Raw genomic sequence first — 15,669 nt, 5'->3', positions numbered from 1 at the left:
GCGTTGAACAGCGCGCCAGCGGAAGCGGCAGAGGCTGCGTTCACACTGTGGGCTATTTACAGTATACATAAATGACCTTGTGGATGACATCGGAAGTTCACTGAGGCTTTTTGCGGATGATGCTGTGGTGTATCGAGAGGTTGCAACTGTGGTGTCACCGCCAGACACCACACTTGCTAGGTGGTAGCTTTAAATCGGCCGCGGTCCATTAGTACATGTCGGACCCGCGTGTCGCCACTGTGTGATCGCAGACCGAGCGCCACCACAAGGCAGGTCTCGAGATACGGACTAGCACTCGCCCAGTTGTACGGACGACTTTGCTAGCGACTACATGGACGAAGCCTCGCTCCTTTGCCGAGCAGATAGTTAGAATAGTCTTCAGCTAAGTCCATGGCTACGACCTAGCAATGCGCCATTAATAACATTGCATGTATCTAAAGAGTCTCACTTGTATCGCCACAATCTCCAGATGTACCAAAAGGATGGATTAAAGTTAAGTATTCCAGAAGCTACGTACTTTTCTTTATAGCATTCATTGCGTATCCTGTTTCAGACCTCACGCCATCCTGCTTTAGCTTAGCGCGTGCCTTTCGGCTTCCTCTCATTGTGTCTAGGCTGTCTTGTCTAGACACAACAGTAACAATGGAAAATTGTACTGAAATGCGGGAGGATCTGCAGCGAATTGACGCATGGTGCAGGGAACGGCAATTGAATCTCAATGTAGACAACTGTAATGTGCTGCGAATACATAGAAAGATAGATCCCTTATCATTTAGCTACAATGTAGCAGGTCAGCAACTGGAAGCAGTTAATTCCATAAATTATCTGGGAGTACGCATTAGCAGTGATTTAAAATGGAATGATCATTTAAAGTTGATCGTCGGTAAAGCAGATGCCAGACTGAGATTCATTGGAAGAATCCTAAGGAAATACAATCCGAAAACAAAGGAAGTAGGTTACAGTACGCTTGTTCGCCCACTGCTTGAATACTGCTCAGCAGTGTGGGATCCGTACCAGATAGGGTTGATAGAAGAGATAGAGAAGATCCAACGGAGAGCAGCGCGCTTCATTACAGAATCATTTAGTAATCGCGAAAGCGTTAGGGAGATGATAGATAAACTCCAGTGGAAGACTCCGCAGGAGAGACGCTCAGTAGTTCGGTACGAGCTTTTGTTAAAGTTTCGAGAACATACCTTCACCAAAGAGTCAAGCAGTATATTGCTCCCTCCTACGTATATCTCGCGAAGAGACCATGAGGATAAAATCAGAGAGATCAGAGCCCACACAGAAGCATACCGACAATCCTTCTTTCCACGAACAATACGAGACTGGAATAGAAGGGAGAACAGATAGACGTACTAAAGGTACCCTCCGCCACACACCGTCGGGTGGCTTGCGGAGTATGGATGTAGATGTAGAGTGGGCACCGACATCGGTCGGCAGATGTCGTCGCCAGATGTCGCCCCGTTACATCGACCGACAGCGAGGCCGCAGCGATTCCCACGTCCTTCGTCGGCTTTGGGCAGAATAAAGCAAGTTAGATTAGGTTGGAATCTAGCGTACCCACGAGGAATTATCCGAACGGGCCGGAAATCGATGGATGTAATGTTAATGTACAAACAAATGATTCAGAAAAATTTGATAATTTATTCAAGAGAAATGGCTTCAGAAACTTATCAAGTCAATACCGTGTTGATACACCTGTGACCCTTATGCAAGCAGTTATTCGGTTTTTCACCGTTTGAGATGTCTTCCTGAGGGGTGTCCTGCCAAATTCTGTCCAATTGGCGCATTAGCTTGTCAAAATCCTGAGCTTGTTGGAGGCCCTGCCCATAATGCCGCATACGTTCTCCAATAGGGGGAGATCCGGTGACCTTGCTGGCCAAGGTAGGGTCTGGCAATCACAAAGACGAGCAGCAGAAACTTTTGTCGTGTGCAGGCAGGCATTATCTACCTGATATGTAAGCCCAGGACGGTTCGCCGTGAAGTGCAACAAAACGAGGCGTAGAATATAGTCGACGTATCGCTGTGCTGTAAGGGTGCCACGCATGACAACCAAAGGAGTCGTTCTATGGAAATAAATAGCACCCCAGATAAGCACTCCTCGTTGTCGGGCAGTACGGCGAGCAACTGGTTCAAATGGCTCTGAGCACTATGGGACTTAACTTCTGAGGTCATCAGTCCCCTATAACGTAGAACTACTTAAACCTAACTAACCTAAGGACATCACACACATCCATGCCCGAGGCAGGATTCGAACCTGCGACCGTAGCGATCGCGCGGTTCCAGACTGTAGCGCCCTGAACCGCTCGGCCACTCCGGCCGGCTGCGAGCAACTGTCAAGCTGGTATCCCACCGCTATCTTGGGCGTCTCCACGAATGTATTGACTGGTGACCGGGACTCAGTTCGAAGCGAGGCTCATCACTAAAAACTACTATAGTCAATGAGATTCCAGGCCGAAGACGTGTCTGGAGATAGCCCAGACAGCGGTGGGGTACTAACCTGGCTGTCGACAACCGGGACTGATGATCTGGGATGCCATTTTTTTTGGTCATAGCAGGACTCCATCGGTTGTCATCTGCGGCACCTTTACAGCCCAGAGGCACGTCGACATCCCAGGGCCTGTTTTGCTGCCCTTCACGGCACGCCTCCTGGATTTACATTTCAGCAAGATAATGCCCGTGCTCACGTGCTAGAGTTTCTACTGCCAGTGTTGCTGCTTTCCAAATCATACCTTGGCCAGCAAGGGGGCCGGATCTCTCCTCAATTGAGAATGATTATGGCATTATGGGCAGGACCCCCCCCCCCCCCCCCCCCCCCCAACCAGCTAGGAATTTCTACGATTTGATGCGCCAATTGGATAGAATTTGGCACGATATCCGACAAGAGAGCAACCAACAACTCTATCAATCAATGCTAAACCGAATAGCTGTTTGCACAATGACCAGAGGTGGACTAATGCATTATTGACATGCTTAGTTTGTGAAGTGCTTTCTCTTGAACAAGTTAGTCAATTTTTCTGAAATTGTAATCCTTGCTTTCCGTCCTATTAGGATCATTCCTTCGTGCTTTGTCGCTTTGTTTTACTTTTTTTTCCTCCCTCTTTCTCGTAGTATATTTCTGTATTTAGCTCGTGAGTTGCACGTTCCGAGAACAGAGACACTTTTGCCGTTGTGGGCCGTGAGGAGCGGTTATGATTTTGGAGTTGATGGCGTCCCAATTGCTCATAAATATGTTGATTAGTCAGCTTGTCTGAAGCACCAACAGCTAACTGATATGCTAGAAACTGTTTGCAAATCTGCATAGAAATGAAAAGCTTGTGATTAGTCCTTTGAAGTAACTATCCACTCTGACTAGCGGAAGATTATCTTTGTCTGAATTGTGACTGATGAAGCGCTTAGCAGTGCATCTATTAGTGGAAGGCTGATTAGAATGAGTCAAGATTTTACTGAGCGTTTAGCTGTGCCGTTACGTCGCTTTCGTACACGCTTCCTGGATGGACTGCCAGGAGAAATGGACACGGATTCAGATTCAGGGATCATACTTATTTCCATTTTCTCGAGATATCTGTGCAACAGAATTTACCTTTCGTTTCCTTTGCACGCACACTTGCTGAGTCGTGTGAAGTTAGTACCCCTTTTTCGAGAAATATACATTTTTTTCACAGTTCTCGATAGATGTACCATAGTTCTAGTGTTCTCTGTACAAAATTTCAATAGTTCTGCTGAATTTAGCGATGAAAACAACAATACTCGAAAAAATTTCGTATCGAAAACATTCTTTGTCAATTTCCGCATAATGTAAATAAGTACAAGAGTTATGAGCACAGTTCTGAACAGAGCTCCAAGAGTTCTTTCGAAAATCCAAGTAACATTTTTTACTGCAGCTAATATTTTACGAGATAACTGCATTTTAATGAGAAAATCTTTTCACTTACCCTTTTTTTCAGAAATGTATATTTTTTCAGAGTTCTTGATAGATATGGCATACTTCTAGAGTTCTTTGTACAAAATTTGAATAGTTCTGCGGAATTTATCGGAGAAAACAACAATACTCGAAAAAATTTTCGTATCGAATACATTCTTTGTCAATTTTCGCAAAAAGTAAATTTGTACAACAGTTCTGAACAGAACACCAACAGCTCTATCGAAAATCCTAATAATATCTTTTTGTGGCGATGATAGTTTATACGGTAACTGCTTTGATGTTAGACCCACTGTCTCCATAGAAAAAAGTAAATTCGTACAACAGTTTTGATGAACAGTTCTGGTTAACACCCCAAGACTTCTATCGATAAACATAATAACATTTTCTGTGGTTATAATAGTTTGTAAGGTAATTGATTAATTGTGGGGCTCACTTACTCTACAAAAAACTATTCGTATGTTGTGATGACAGCTCTGGATAGCATTGTAAGAGTTCTATCGAAAATACTAGTAACATATTCTGTGCAGGTAATTGTTTACGTAGTAACTGCATTTAATAAGGAATGCTTATGAGCATTTCCCGTGAAGTTTGAACCCCTTTTACCAGAAATATACTTTTTTTTCATAGTTCTTCATATATATGCAATAGTTCTAGATTTCCCTGCTCAAAACACGAATAGTTCTGCAGAATTTCGGGAAGAAAACAATAACTCGGCAAAATTTTGATATGGCAAAAAATTATTTGTCAGTTTGGAAAAAAATAAATTTGTATAACAGTTCTGTTGACAGTTCTGGAAAGCATCTGAAGAGTTGTATCGAAAATGATAAGAACATTTTTGTGGCGATAATAGTTTATACGATAATTGTTTTAATCTGATATTCACTTTCTCTACGATAGCAAAATTCTTAGAATAGTTCTGATGACGGTTCTGAATAGCACCCACAGAGTTCTACCAAATTCTATAATAACATTATTTGTGACGATGACATTATATGAGATAATTAATGTGGGACTCACTTTTGTCATGTAAAAGTAATAAATTCGTACGAAAGGTCTGATGGCATTTCTTAATAGGGCCCTAAGAGTTCTACCGAAAACTGTAATAACATTTTTTGTGGGGATAACTGTTAATGAGATAATAGCATTTTCGAGAGACCCATTTGGCCTACATTACAATAAATTGGCACAACCCTTTTGCTGACAGTTCTGGATAGCACCGAAAGAGTTCTTTTAAAAACCCTCATAACATTTTTATGGTGCCAGTAGATTATGAAATAAATTGTGTGTTCACTCTGCAGTGGGTGTGCGCCGATATGAAACTTACTGGCAGATAAAAACTGTGTGCCGGACCGGGTCTCTAACCCCAGGCTATGACGAAGGAATATCGTCACAATATCCTTCCGTCCAGGAGTGCTACTTCCGCAATTTTCGTAGGACAACTTCTACGAAATTGGGAACGCAGGAGATGAGGTACTGCTGGAAGTACAGCTATGAGGAGGATCGTAAATTCTCACTTTTATTTTGGAAAACCGAAAACCGAAAACCCGGATGTATATTATACTAAATACAAAAAGTCTAAATGTTCAGCACTATACAAATGACTGTAGTAACTGTAGGTAGAAGCGTGGGATGTACACGCTTAAATGATTCAAGGAGAGAAGGCTCGTCAGTGCAAAACAAACAGATGCCTGAGACAGCAGATACTTTCACACGCGCCACTAACCAGATGGTGTCACACCTTTCGAGAATCGCACCAGAGGTACAATGAGCTGTGGTGGAGTGCTGTTGGCGTGGTTTCAATGCAGCCTACTTGATGGGCACCAATACACCGTTATATTAATGTACAATACTTGAGAAACAATGTCATTCACACACTCTGAGTTCCTTATCACTCAGTACTAGACTAAATTACCGGCCTTGTGATAAGCAGCCTATGTACCTCACCGACTACACATCTTCGTGTTATAAGAAAAAAAGAGAAAAATACCAAGGGACACAAAATATGAATCCGGATAAACCGGAAATCCGGATTACTGAGGACCAAATAAACGAGGTTCCTGTTTCCAAATTTCGAACTCCTTATTAACGTTAATACTGTATCCCCTCAACATAATAACACCTCTATCACTCATGTATTGAATTAGGATTTAAACATACTACTTAGTTCATTTGTACAATATATTCATTTAAATGTACACACATTTCTATACATCGTAAAGACTTTTGACTCTCGCTGTAGTGTAACTCATCAAACTTCCACACTTCCTTTCTAACTAGAACAAATGTTTGCAACAATATTAACGACAGCAATTTCATATTTATTCGTTATACACGGCGCAAATTTTTATGTATCCTAGCGTCTGGTGATATTGCCACATAACTTTCATCCATGAAGGTCCTGGGCATATTTTTAGGTGTTAGTGGGTCCTGGCTGTCATGAGAGCTCAAAACAATTACTATTTTACGTAATAAAATTCATTTGGTTCTTCCTCATTCTAAAAATACACGCTTCATGTACAGTGCCTCGTAATTCTCGTGCTTAAACGTCATTTTGTTTAATTTGGCGTGCCGCGCCAGGTTAGCCGAGCGGTCTGAGGCGCTGCAGTCATGGACTGTGTGGCTGGTCCTGGCGGAGGTTCGAGTCCTCCCCTGGGCATGGGTGTGTGTGTTTGTTCTTAGGATAATTTATGTTAAGCAGTGTGTAAGCTTAGGGACTGATGACCTTAGCAGTTAAGTCCCATAAGATTTCACACACATTTGATCATATAATTTGGGCGCCGCAGTTTCCGTAGAACCTCGTTTATGAAATACGTTTGAAGAAACTGTCGACTGTCGTATGTGCAGGAAAAATGTTTACATGGCATAAAACAAAATCAGAATGCGTTACAACAGTTGCAATACGTTTTAATGGTGGAGTAAAAATGGTTCACATGGCTCTGAGCACTATGGCACTTAACTTCTGAGGTCATCAGTCCACGAGAACTTAGAACTACTTAAACCTAACTAACCTAAGGACATCACTCACACTCATCCATGCCCGAGGCAGGATTCGAACCTGCGACCGGAGCGGTCGCGCTGTTCCAGACTGTAGCGCCTAGAACTGCTCGCCCACTCCGGCCAGTCTGATGGAGTAAAGATTAAAAACAATGAGCAGAACAGGCATCAAAACTAGGAACAACATGAAAATTGTGCTGGTATGGGCGGACAGGCAACATGTCACATAAACTGAAAAAGCTGCTAAAAGCATGAAAAAGGAGGCCAGAATAACAAATAAAAGAAGCAAAACTAAAGAAAATGAAAAGGACATGAAAAGTATCAATAGGATTATGGTGCAGGAATGGTTTGCAATGTCGTCATTGAGAAGAAAATGACATACGGATCTTTAGTTTCAATTTTCTCCAATCAATGTGTTTGCATACAGAGATACTGTTACCGGTATCTCGTCCACTATTAAAGCTATCTAAACAAAGCTATGGATGAATAATAATATAGTGCTTGCCTACACACTGAACCACATTATTCAACAATAGATTAAATATTTTAAGCTGCAGTATGTCATATTGTGTTCTTCAATTATTAGGAGAAAAAATTTTCTCTTAAAATATATTGTTTTTAAAATAATCAAAACATGAAACTGAAAAATATTACTAGTTTGCTGTTTCAACAAGGTAAAAATTCAAAGAATAAAATTTGTTTTTTTATCTTTTATTTGGAATAGCGTGTAAGTACATTGAACCTAAAATAACAATTACGTGTATTCTGTATGTAAGAAAAACATCAATATTCACTACACAATGTATTTCACAGATTTATAATGTATTTCACCTAGAGCTCACAATATACCAATTCTTTGATAAAAGTTTCATTCCTGAATCTATTGACAGTCTTGCATTATTAAATTTCAAAGTACCAGGAAAAACTACAGGCCGTGATATACAGGTCCCCTTAACAGCTCTTCTTCAGGATACACTAAAACCCAGAAGGAAATACATATGTAGGGAATTCAGTAATAAATAAGCATAGAATTTATGAGGTGTGAAACAACTATGAAAAATAAGTACAAAAAATATATACGTGAAATTTAGGGCATAAAATGCTCTTATTCTAGTAACTAAAACAGGAGGGCTGTGGTTCCAGAAACAAAGATACGAAGAACTAACATAAGAGCTGTATTTGTAATATTTAGATATCAACTTTTAGCAATTGCTTACCTTATAAAGTAAAGTTCCTATGTAGGAACTACTTGTTTCGTCTCGTCGGTCTTGTAGCTGCCATTTGAAAATTTTTCTGTGTTGACATGCATGAACAGGTGTGGAGAAATTTTCGTTTCTTTTGAAACTCTCTGTACATCTTTATACAGGTTATCGTACTGCTTCCAGTAGGTTCCATCAAAGACATACGCCGTGTAGTGTTTGATGGAGTTATTATAATGAATGGCACCAACGAGAGTGTACTCTTGATTGTCGACTACGATTTCTTTCGTGATCGTTTGCAACACACATTTCTTCCTTTGATTCGGAGGAAACTGATCTTCAGTTAGTGGACGAGTTGTTATACTAGTATCCATCATCAAGTAGCATCCGAATTTCTTTTCTTCGACTGCTTCTTCCTTACATTTCTTGCATTTTATGATAGTCTTTAGACCTCCATTTGTTGCATCTACAGCCTCTTGCATGAAATTATAACCAAGTCTGAAAAGCAAATACGTATCAACGGAAATATAATGTAGTTTAACATAGCGTGAATTTAGGCACGTCAGACACGATATCTTTTTGTTGCACAAATCGGGTTATCTTTTAATATTGTCTCGTATAATTCCCCAACATTCGACTCTGCATTCAGAGACAATATTTTTCGAGAGATTACTCCTCTTTTTAGGAACGGTATCACATATAAAATATCAAATCTCTGCTTAAAATGCTGGGAGTTTATAATTTTTTTGTCCAAAAATGGATGGCTCACCATTTGAATGGTACTTTTGAAATCATCACTGAGTGATATTGCTTGCATTAATAAGGTTATCAAAGAATCGAAACCGCACGTTCCCTTCAAGTAGATTTGAATTTGCTTGGGGACCCATTTGGGAAAAGAGGCAAATTATGTCTATGAATTTCTTAGTCGAATTCCAGTTTGGGTAATCATCTAAATAGTTTTTCTTGCTCTTAGTTTGCATGATCGATGTGACAATGATTTCATTTTGAAGCTTTTTCAGCATTGCACTCTCCTCCATTTTATTGTTACAGGTCTCTCGGTTTTCTTCTGTTTTCGAACCACAGGATGAAATTTCATTGACATCTCTGGTGAAGCATGATTTTCGATAGTCTTTTGTGGAATGACATATCTCTTTAGAGTCCAAATTCGGCAGTAAATTATTATCTGAAGAGCGCTGAAAAAACACACTGAGAGACTTGTTCTCCGCATTCATAACAAGTGCGCTCGAAGTAGGAGAAAATCTGTATTCAAAACTACTAAAAATTTTCAGAATGAGATTTTCACTCTGCAGCGGAGTGTGCGCTGATATGAAACTTCCTAGCAGATTAAAACTGTGTGCCCGACCGAGACTTGAACTCGGGACCTTTGCCTTTTGCGGGCAAGTGCTTTACCATCTGAGCTACCGAAGCACGACTCACGTCCGGTACTCACAGCTTTACTTCTGCCAGTACCTAGTCTCCTACCTTCCAAACTTTACAGAAGCTCTCCTGCGAACCTTGCAGAACTATCACTCCTGAAAGAAAGGATATTGCGGAGACATGTCTTAGCCACAGCCTGGGGGATGTTTCCAGAATGAGATTTTCACTCTGCAGCGGAGTGGGCGCTGATATGAAACTTCCTGGCAGATTAAAACTGTGTTCCCGACCGAGACTCGAACTCGGGACCTTTGCCTTTCACGAGCAAGTGCTCTACCATCTGAGCTACCGAAGCACGACTCACATCCGGTACTCACAGCTTCTCATTCTGGAAACATCCCCCAGGCTGTGGCTAAGCCATGTCTCCGCAATATCCTTTCTTTCAGGAGTGCTAGTTCTGCATGGTTCGCAGGAGAGCTTCTGTAAAGTTTGGAAGGTAGGAGGCGAGGTACTGGCAGAAGTAAAGTTTCCTCTTTGTTGGTTTTATGGTAGACCATTTTTCTGCTGACGGTAGTAAGTCGAATTGCTTTGTCATGTCCTTGTTGCACAAAGAACCAAAAACATTCCACGACTCATCTTTGCTGTCGTCGTCTTTTTCTTCAATGAAACATTCCAGCCTGGAAGTGTTTCTAACAAAAGTAAGCAGATCATGGCGATCTTCTTTAATTGCTGTGTAAATATGTTTTGAAGACATTTTCGAGCCGATGTCGACCATGGCATCGGACAGTTTATGGAAGACCGGATGAGGCGGATTGAACTGAATGCCTCTATCATCGATTACTTTAAATTCTTCCATGCTGAGAAGACGATTCAATTCTGGTAGATTGTACATTTTTATGGGTATTACGGTTCATAAATATCACTTACACAACAGCACCGACTGCACAACGGGCACCGACTGCACAAGAGCTCTGACTGAACGAGCGTAATGATTATTCGTATGAGAATGAGCGGTTTTTTGTACGTTTAGTCATTAGGGAGAGATCAAGGAGCGAAATGCAGCTCTGGCGGGCGGCTTCACACGACGCGGCGCGCGCCACCCAAAAAGTGCAACTGTTGCCATTAGCTTTGATGCTACCGCGAGAAGCTTTGATGCTACCTCTATTGTAACTACTGCACTGACGTCATTTGCCGAGTGTTTAAAAGACGCAGTTCACGTGTTCATTGTTTCCTGATGTAGTGCCACGACTTTTGCATTGTTGCTGTGCTTTCTTTATTATTTTTTGGTCTTGAGAGGTCTCAGGGACGTATTATAGTTTTCATTGTCCTTCCATCGGGCGCAGCTGTTCAGATTGACACATGTCGAAATTTTCTTTTACTTTTCAACAATTTGCAGTATTGGTGCTGCTTCGTTAACAGCTTCCCTTCTCCGTATGCTTTTCATTGTTGTGTGAATCTGTAAATTACTTGTCAACAATTGGCAGCACTGGCGCCTTCTCGTTATAGCTTCCTTTCTCTGTATGCCCCTCATTGTTGTATGATTCAGTATCGACGCTAATGCTCTCTTGATGAGATATGAGCCGATTGCTCGTTTTTATCCACTGTGCCCTTTCGTATTTCATTTCAGCAATTAATTTATTTGTTTATCAACGTAGTAAGTAGTACAAAGCTGATCCAGAATGTAAACTGCACTTAAATTCTGTTTGAACTGTTTAATCGTCAGTGTCCGCTGTCTGAACGTCAAATATCAGATTAATACACTGCTCCTGGTTGCGTTATTTTATAGGAATTTTATTATTTTACGTGGGAAGTACTAGATCATGTTGTTGCCGGCCGCGGTGGCCGTGCGGTTCTAGGCGCTGCAGTCCGGAACCGCGGGACTGCTACGGTCGCAGGTTCGAATCCTGCCTCGGGCATGGATGTGTGTGATGTCCTTAGGTTAGTTAGGTTTAAGTAGTTCTAAGTTCTAGGTGACTGATGACCTAAGATATTAAGTCCCATAGTGCTCAGAGCCATTTGAACCATTTTTGAACTAAACCATGTTGAAGAAATCCAAAGCAAATTGTAGGAAGAGGATAATATTATTCGAAATTTACCTGGACCAATAGGTGTAGCCAAAGCAGCCTTTGTGATGCTGTAATTACCTCATAGATGACAATATTTGTCTATTGTAGTTTTGTATTCCAATCAGAATTTTGAGAGCATCAAAGCTTCATTTCAGCGTGAGAGAGGGATAAAATCAATAGATGTTATTGAATTGAAAGCATTCATCAGTCTCTTGTTTTTAATTGTTGTTAACAAAAGTAACAGTAAAGCCTGGAAGATTTGTGTGGAATTGATGGTAATGGCATTGAAAAATTTCACCTCGCAAATGAACATAAAACATTTTAAATTTATTGTGGAGTGCCTTAATTTTACAGTCGCGCTATTCGTGATGAAAGGAGACAATTAGACATGCTAACAGCTATTCGGTAAATATTTACTGTGTTTGTACGCAACTACCACAAATCTTACACCCTTGCAGAAAATGTTACAGTAGACAAGAAGCTGGAAGGATTCTGTGGAAGGTACAGTATTCGCCAATATGTACCTATCAAAACAAACGAGTATGGATTCTTAAGTGTGGATTCTCAAGTATTTTACCTGTACAATTTGGAAATATACGCTGTGTTGTAACCAGAAGGATTTACCAACTGAGCAATAAACATTTTGATGTTGTTCTGTGAATGTGTAAATGTCAAAATGTGAAAGCGGATAACTGGTTTACTAGTACTGGAATGATAATAGAACTATGAAGGGAGAATTTTTCTTTTGTTGGCATGATGAAGAAAAACAAGCGTGAGATTTCTCTAGAGTTTGCTATCAGTAAAAGAAGGGCTGCCCACATTTCCTTTTTTGGCTTCCACAAGACTGAACTCTAGTTTCCTCCGTACCTAAAAGGGGGAAGTGTGTGATCCAGGCATCACGTTTGCATGAAGATAATTCTATACATGCTGACACTGTAGATAAACGGAAGCCATTCATCGCAAATTTTACAATAGCGTTAAGTGTGGTATTTTCACAGCGGATAAGCCGAATGCTTTGTACAACGCTGCAAGAAATGTGCCCCGCTGGTCAATGGTTATATTTTTGTAATGATCAGTACAGTTGTAATCTATGCACAAGTGATTCATTGTGGCAACAGTAAGAATTGTATCAGAAGGAAAGGGTTCCGGAATCAGCTATGTTATACATTGTTGTTTTCTTCGCTAAATTCTGCAGAACTATTGAAATTTTGTACAGAGAACTCTAGAACTATGACTTATCTATCAAGAACTCTGAAAAAAATATGTATTTCTGAAAAAAAGGGTGCCAGCTTCACAGTAGGAGCTCTTATGGGGTTCTTAATTAAGTTACAATTACCTCTTAAACTATTACCTGCACAGAAAATTCTACTAGTATTTTCGATAGAACTCTTCACGTGGTGTCCAGAACTGTCATTAGAACTGTTGTACAAGTTTAATTTTTGCGAAAATTGACAAAAAATGTTTTCGATACGAAAATTTTTTCGAGTATTATTGTTTTCTTCACTAAATTCTGCAGAACTATTGAAATTTTGTGCAAAGAACTCTAGAACTATGGCATATCTATCAAGAACTCTGAAAAAAATATACATTTCTGAAAAAAAGGGTGCCAACTTCACAGTAAGTGAAAAGATTTTTTCCTTAAATTGCAATTATCTCGTAAACTATTAGCTGGACAAAAAAATGTTACTTGGGTTTTCGATAGAACTCTTGGAGTTCTGTTCAGAATTGTGCTCAAAACTGTTGTACTTATTTACAATTTGCAAAAATTGACAAAGAATTTTTTTCGATACGAAAATTTTTTCGAATATTGTTGTTCTCCTCGCTAAATTCTGCAGAACTATTGAAATTTTGTACAAAGAACTCTAGAACTATGGCATATCTATCAAGAACTCTGAAAAAAATATACATTTCTGAAAAAAAGGGTGCCAACATCACAGTAAGTGAAAAGATTTTCTCCTCAAATTCCAATTATCTCGTAAACTATTAGCTGCACAAAAAAATGTTACTTGGATTTTCGATAGAACTCTTGGAGTTCAGAACGGTGCTCAGAACCGTTGTACTTACATTATGCGGAAATTGCCAAAGAATGTTTCCGATACGAAAATTTTTTCGAGTATTGTTGTTTTCTTCGTTACATTTTGCAGAACTATTGAAATTTTGTGCAAAGAACTCTAGAACTATGGCACATCTAACAAGAACTGTGAAAAAAATGTATATTTCTCGAAAAAGGGGTGCTAACTTCACACGACTCACTTGGCTGTGTGTGTCCCGATTTACGGCAGTGCTGGCTGGCATTCTGCGCGGCAGAGACAGCAGTTTTAGCGATCCTGCATGACATAGCACGTCACGCAAGACATCGAAATGTCCCGCACAGTGTTTATGTGGTTGCCTGTGACAGTGGTTTGTGAGAGCTCCCCGAAAGGGGGACCGCTTCGAGCGATCCGCGGTCAGCCTCGCAATAATACGCACATTAAAGTCAAGTTTTGCGAAGTGTTGTACTTCCTGATCTCGATTATTTTGAACACGTCTCAGATCATGGTTGGGATGGTTTAGAATCGCATCCGTTTTCTGTGATCAGCAAGGTTTTGGATTATCGAATCAGAAGGCATTTCGTCTTGAAATAAGGCTGCACAAGAGCATGTGCTTGAGTTCTGCAATCAGTTCCTTGTAAGATTGAGTACTATGACGTGTACGAAACGATCAGCAGTTAAAGGAGTCTAATGCTCAAATAATACACTCCTGGAAATTGAAATAAGAACACCGTGAATTCATTGTCCCAGGAAGGGGAAACTTTATTGACACATTCCTGGGGTCAGATACATCACATGATCACACTGACAGAACCACAGGCACATAGACACAGGCAGCAGAGCATGCACAATGTCGGCACTAGTACAGTGTATATCCACCTTTGGCAGCAATGCAGGCTGCTATTCTCCCATGGAGACGATCGTAGAGATGCTGGATGTAGTCCTGTGGAACGGCTTGCCATGCCATTTCCACCTGGCGCCTCAGTTGGACCAGCGTTCGTGCTGGACGTGCAGACCGCGTGAGACGACGCTTCATCCAGTCCCAAACATGCTCAATGGGGGACAGATCCGGAGATCTTGCTGGCCAGGGTAGTTGACTTACACCTTCTAGAGCACGTTGGGTGGCACGGGATACATGCGGACGTGCATTGTCCTGTTGGAACAGCAAGTTCCCTTGCCGGTCTAGGAATGGTAGAACGATGGGTTCGATGACGGTTTGGATGTACCGTGCACTATTCAGTGTCCCCTCGACGATCACCAGTGGTGTACGGCCAGTGTAGGAGATCGCTCCCCACACCATGATGCCGGGTGTTGGCCCTGTGTGCCTCGGTCGTATGCAGTCCTGATTGTGGCGCTCACCTGCACGGCGCCAAACACACATACGACCATCATTGGCACCAAGGCAGAAGCGACTCTCATCGCTGAAGACGACACGTCTCCATTCGTCCCTCCATTCACGCCTGTCGCGACACCACTGGAGGCGGGCTGCACGATGTTGGGGCGTGAGCGGAAGACGGCCTAACGGTGTGCGGGACCGTAGCCCAGCTTCATGGAGACGGTTGCGAATGGTCCTCGCCGATACCTCAGGAGCAACAGTGTCCCTAATTTGCTGGGAAGTGGCGGTGCGGTCCCCTACGGCACTGCGTAGGATCCTACGGTCTTGGCGTGCATCCGTGCGTCGCTGCGGTCCGGTCCCAGGTCGACGGGCACGTGCACCTTCCGCCGACCACTGGCGACAACATCGATGTACTGTGGAGACCTCACGCCCCACGTGTTGAGCAATTCGGCGGTACGTCCACCCGGCCTCCCGCATGCCCACTATACGCCCTCGCTCAAAGTCCGTCAACAGCACATACGGTTCACGTCCACGCTGTCGCGGCATGCTACCAGTGTTAAAGACTGCGATGGAGCTCCGTATGCCACGGCAAACTGGCTGACACTGACGGCGGCGGTGCACAAATGCTGCGCAGCTAGCACCATTCGACGGCCAACACCGCAGTTCCTGGTGTGTCCGCTGTGCCCTGCGTGTGATCATTGCTTGTACAGCCCTCTCGCAGTGTCCGGAGCAAGTATGGTGG

At 41.9% G+C, this 15,669-nt stretch overlaps 1 protein-coding gene across 1 annotated transcript in view; it reads left to right on the top strand.

Moving 5' to 3' along the window:
* LOC124622786 (myrosinase 1-like) overlaps positions 1-15,669 on the top strand; it is a 116,836-nt gene that overhangs the window by 15,783 nt on the left and 85,384 nt on the right. The window lies entirely within an intron of this gene.

The sequence above is a fragment of the Schistocerca americana genome, chromosome 7 (assembly GCF_021461395.2).
Source record: "Schistocerca americana isolate TAMUIC-IGC-003095 chromosome 7, iqSchAmer2.1, whole genome shotgun sequence".
NCBI lineage: Eukaryota > Metazoa > Arthropoda > Insecta > Orthoptera > Acrididae > Schistocerca > Schistocerca americana.
Note: the sequence above shows the minus strand (reverse complement) of the source record. Positions and strands in the feature narration are given on the sequence as shown.